Here is a 6,121-nt window from a genome sequence, read left to right on the forward strand (position 1 = left end):
AGAATACAAATTGACAAACTGGGAGTTGAAATTTTTAGTAGGAGATTTTAAACCAACCGTTAATTAATAGTCTTATCAACTTTCTATTTTAAAGACAACAAAAGATCTGGGTTTTTAGTATTAAAAGAGTATCTTACACTCACTCCCTAAGTAGGAGCCTATTGACACTAAGAAGCTCATAACATGGTGATGATGGGTTTTATTCTTTCTTTGAAAGTCATGGTTTTCTGTCTGTGTACAACTTATTGCTAAGAAGTTTCTTAGAATCTAACCCTATAGCACTGTAGCTGCTGAACTAGTATTATGATCCAAAAATAATACCTGAGAATTACTTATCCTTGAACAGCAAAAGCTTACTTTATCACCTGCTTTACGAAAAGGAAGAAAGGCACAAAGGATTGGTGAAGTCACTAGACTATAATGACCTGCTTTAAATTTTCTATGATCTGGCTTAGTTTATGGATTCTATGATTTAATTCTTCATTAAAGGGAAACAAAACTGAGCTTTAGCCACATACCAGGAAGGACTCAGGGAAAGTTGAGTTGATTTGCCCGAGAGCTTTGGCAGAATCATGAGGAGCTAAGAAATGTAACTTAATTATGCATGAGTAAGGAAGAGCCAGAATTCACAGTAAAATCACGCGTCAGTGATTTAGCTCTGGCTGAAAGTTTCAGGGTCTTGGAAATGATAACTTTATGTAGGCATTTCTTTCCTCAGGACTTTTCTTTCAAGTTTTTATAGATTTGAAAAAAGTATTCAGCTGCTAAAGTACTATTCACATTTAGAGAAGAAGGATCTTAATATAACTACTGATATGGAACTATCTTCTTCACCTTAGCAGTGAAATCTCCTCATGGAAGAATCCACTGTGTTGGGGGCTGAGGAGAGTGGGGCGGTTATTTTGGTAGGCATACACAAAGACTGTGTCTCCGTTTCCTGGCCCTGGGGTAATCTTTGATAAACCTGAAAGAAAGCCTTTTCTTTGTTCCAGAAGGGCAGATGTTCACAGGAAGTACAAAAGGGATGGAGGGAAGGGGGCCTTTGAGGGAACTTAGGATTGTATGTTTTGTGTGACCTAAATTCTTATCCTTTGTCTCCCGATAATTCTTTAGTAAAATCTACATCATTCACTAGCATGTTGCAAAATCAGTTTTTTTTTAATGTTACAAAAATGTTGTTTCAGTATTGGCACAGAGGGGAAATAGAGGCTGCCTCCAGGACAGCCAACCACAACTGGATTAAATGTAGCATGAAATAAAGAGGTTGTTAAAAAGCAGCAAAGATAAATCTTAAGTCTCAAACTTGTTTGCCTGGATTTGTGGGAAAGCTGATAGCTGGAATGCTCTCTCAGCTTGGACAATAAGAATATTAAGAGCTCCTCTTATGGGTGCCTGGGTGGCTCAGTCAGTTCAGCATCCAACTTCAACTCGGTCATGATCTCATGGTTCCTGAGTTCGAGCCCCGCATCAGCTGACTGCTGTCAGTGCGGAACCCATTTCAGATTCTCTGTCCCCCACCCCTCTCTCTCTCTCTCTGCCCACCCCCCCTCAAAAATAAATAAACATTAAAAAGAAAGAGCTCTTCGGGGTGCCTGGGTGGCTCAGCCAGTTGAACTTCCGATTTCGGCTCAGGTTGTGATCTCACTGCTCATGAGTTCCAGTCCCGCGTCGGGCTCTGTGCTGACAACTCGGAGCCTGGAGCCTGCTTTGGATACTGTGTCTCCCTCTCTATGCCCCTAACCCACTCACGTCCTGTCTCTGTCTCTCTCCAAAATGCATAAACAAAGAAAGAAAGAAAGAAAGAAAGAAAGAAAGAAAGAAAGAAAGAAAGACCAAAACTGCAAAAAACACTCCTGAGAAGGTTGCAGATACATCAAAAAACGTCAGGATGATGGTGATCGAGATGGTCTTCAAGGTCCTCTCAGCTTGACTAAACTTTAGACAGATTTCTTTCTGACTATAACCCCTGATCTCCCTTTTCTTAGAGCATTTACTTTAGAAAACTTACAGTTGTAACTTCTCTCTCTGCCTCTTTGAAATATATGTAAATCTTCTCCCCATCTCTTCCAAGTTTTACAACTCAGGAAACACCTTTCTCAAAGACCTGAAAACCATCTCGTTAAATCATAAACATTATGAAAGGACTTAACACCCTCCCAGTCTCTGTGGGAGGTCAGAAGCCTACCTTGGATGAGAGTCCGTTAGCAAACACAGATGACCTAGTCATAAACACATTTACAAACTCAGGGAAAACTCAGTGCATTCCACTTATACCATTGATCAACTTCCCCACAATGTATTCCAGGTCTTTTCCACTAACTCACTTCAGCACTTAAAGAAACACTCCACCCTTTGTTTCAGCAGAATTGACTATTCAGACTTGGTCTGTGTTCTCTCCCCTCTTGCTGGCAATAATACTGGAATAACATCAACTTCTGCATACTCCTCTTTTCTGGTGCAATGTTTTCTTTAACAATGGGTAATTAGCTCTGGAAAGATACCAAACACTGAAGAGAAATGTGCTGAGAAAAAAAGAAGTGAGAAAATAACCAGCTATTTATAAGCAAGCCTCCTTGTTTTTAAATACTTGCTATAAGGCAATGTTATATTACATAACATCTTTAGAGATTATCATTTAAAAATTGTTCAAATACATTCAGAGATCTAATTCTATAGAAAGAAAATAGATGTATTTCTGACCCACCAACTTCAGAAAAGTTTAGTTCCTATCCTAACATAGCCCCCTGGGTAACACACCTGAATTGTAAGACTGAGCTTCCAAGAAACACATTTAAAAAAATAAATAAAGAAAGAAAACCATATCTAAGGACATTTAATATAGCTCAAGTCTTAGAAATCATCATTTTAAATAGTGGATCTGAGTATTAAATTTAATGATGCAGGTGAAATTTTTAGCACAGTGCTTGGCATCTAAAAGATGGTGAGAATTTAGGCAGTCATCCATCATCTATGAACCTCAGTTTCTTCATCTGTTAAAAGGGGATAGTAATAATGGCTATTTCATGATAATCATGAGGAATAAAGGAGATAGTGTGAATAAAGTACTTAGCAGATTGTTAGGCACATACTAAGGGTTACCAAATTTTTCATTGAGTTGCTATTATTAATAGGACCCTTGGACCAAAAGGAAACCAAGTCCATAACACCCATGTAGACTTAGAGATTGCTACTCCAAGCTACTTCTTGTATGAAGCAGCTCTGTTACTGGATTTGTTTTCTAACCTTATCCACCAGAGTCCATTGATACTTTCAAAAATCCTTTTATGACCCTGAGGTTCTAGGAGAGACCAAGCTACAATGTTCTTCATTCATAACTTTCTCAAAGGAAATCACAGAGCGAGGTTTACTGGGGTAAAGAAAACATATTCTCCAACTATTTCCTCTTAGAGGATAGGGATATTCAATCACTTACTCTAAAGTTCTTCCACTTTCCTTAGGTCTCACCTGTACTTAGGGATGGAATCTTACTAAGAAGAATAACTTCATTTTTCTTTACCATCGCCTTAATATTTCTTTCTTTCTTAAATATTTGTTTTTTAAATATCTTTCTTAAATATTTTGAGAGACAGAGAGAACACAAGCAGAGGCGGGGCAGAGAGAGGGAGAGAGAGAATCTCAAGCAGGCTCCATGCTATCAGTGCAGAGCCCAATGGGGGGGGGGGGAGGGGGAGCCTCAACTTCACAAAGTGAGATTATGACCTGAGCTGAAATCAAGAATTGGGCATTTAACTGACTGAGCCACCCAGGTGCCCCTGCCTTAATATTTCTGATGAAGGATTATTGGTCGCATGAAATTTTTCACCTGAGTATTTCTTTGATTCAGGGGTTCCTCATATACACCTAGAAATATGTCTATTTCATCTAGCACAGTGTTGCTTAAGCAGTGTAGGGGGTGACAGGATGGGTAGGCAGCTCCTTCTGAGCACTACAGAGTCTCCCAGAATGCTACCATGATGACAGTGTCCCTTTGGTGACTTCTGTGGTTTTAGCCACTTACAGTGCTCTGACAGCAGCATGTGGTAAAGTGGGGGAAAGGAATGCTTGGTTTCTACTTTCCCATAATGGTTTATTAATGGGCCCTCATGGTTGTATTTCTTCTGCTCCCACAGTACTGGTCATAGGCCAATAATTCAATAATACCGAAAAGGATGTACTTGAAATATCTATTCTTTTCAGAAATTCATGTTTAGTATTTATGGCTTATTCTTCCCTCTGGTTGAATGAATTTTCCTCAGAGGCTCCTCATTCCTCATGTAGCTAGAACACTGGCAACAAATCAGGATTCTGGTCTCGTCCATTTTGCTAGACATACCCAGGCCCATCTGATTTTCACTTGGTCTCCAGAGGGGTGTCTGATACTTCAAAACTAAAATTATGGAATTTTTACCTGCTGCATTTAAATGTAAAGTATTGGTCACCTTATTTTCAAACTATCTTTCATTATATCATTTCGTGTTTTAATTTAAATTATCTAAACTTAATAGATTTCATCACTTAACCAATTTTTCTTATCAATCACTTTCTTACATTCTCTACTCAATTACAGCTCAACTTGATTGTTTTAATTTCAACTTTAAAAATATGTTTATAGGGGTGTCTGGGTGACTCAGTTGGTTAAGCATCCCACTTTTGATTTCAGCTCAGGTCATAATCCCACAGTTCATGAGATGGAACCCTGAGTTGGGCTCTGTGCTATCAGCAGGGAGTCTGCTTGGGATTCTCTCTCTCTCCCTGACTCCCTGCCCCTCCCCCACTCTCTAAATAAACATTTTTTTAATAAAATAAAATAATAAAAATACATATATACTTTTGACTTCAACCCAGACACAAAAATGATAATATTAAAACTCATGTATGTGCTAATAATATTGTGCTAGTAATAAAGATGAACTCTCTAAAAACAAAAAAATATATATTGCTAAAGCCCTCTTTTAAGATATGTTTTGTTCTTTTTTTTCCTACGGGGTACTGTATAAGAACTTAAATATATTTGCTGTTAGCAAATACTTCTTTATATTTAATCATACTGATATTTGACCAGATTACTCTTCGTGTAAATATGCATAAGTGACTGCACTCTCAGATATTATATTTGTGCCAGACAATCAGAAAAAAATTGAGGCAGAAATAATTTATAGTTTTCAAAAATAGTTTATTACATAAACATATCTTGAAAATATGCTTATGGGCTCTCTCTCGGACAGTGTTTATTCGGCATCTCCAGGGCAGGGGTTCTAATTTGCTTGGTGTATCTAACCATGTGTCTAATGCTCAAGAAAATACACTCTCTAGAAGGTGGAAAAGTCCTCCTTTATTGTATCAGAAAATGTTAGCATCTTCCAATATGTGGTTAGAAATGAAATTGGTATTTTATATGATATTTTCAAGTTTTATGGAGAAGAAGGGTTTTAAGAATCAATTAATGCTGCATCCTCAAATACAACTTATCACTTTGCTTCTCTATCAGGTAAAATCAAGTGTTTGGATTAAAAATAAATACAAAATAAATAAAAGGAAAACCTCTAAAGAATAATACCGTTTAGTAGTTCTAAATCAAATCTATTTTGTCACCAAGGAAATAACATGCTTTCAACTTGTTTTTCATACCAGATGTCCATTAGGCCCATTTCCAATTTTACATAAATCTGAGACATCAATGGATCCTAATTAATCTGATTCCACACACAAAGGTGAGCATCCATGTCATAAAAATTGAAGGAACTCAACAAATAAAACCGAAGTGTAAATACTTAAAATGACATGAAGGAAAAGAAGTGCTGAAATTAAAGAAGTAAATCCTGCAATGTTATCCTAAATCCAAAATCAGCAAAGCATGAAATCCTAGGTCTTGGAAGGATTTTGAAAATGTATTTAACCCAGCAACATTCCTTGAGCTCCATTCAGACCTACTTTTGCTCTCTGGTTTACACTGTGCTAATCACATAATTTCATTTTATCTTTGCAGTAACCCACGGAAAAAGATATTATAATTACTTAGCAAGTTGGTACAGCAAGGCTGGAACATAACTGCAACCTTCAGTATCATCTTCTGCATTCTTTCCATTATATAACATAAGCAACGATTTATCCTGTCTTTATT

The sequence above is a fragment of the Acinonyx jubatus genome, chromosome D3, assembly GCF_027475565.1.
Source record: "Acinonyx jubatus isolate Ajub_Pintada_27869175 chromosome D3, VMU_Ajub_asm_v1.0, whole genome shotgun sequence".
Taxonomy (NCBI): domain Eukaryota; kingdom Metazoa; phylum Chordata; class Mammalia; order Carnivora; family Felidae; genus Acinonyx; species Acinonyx jubatus.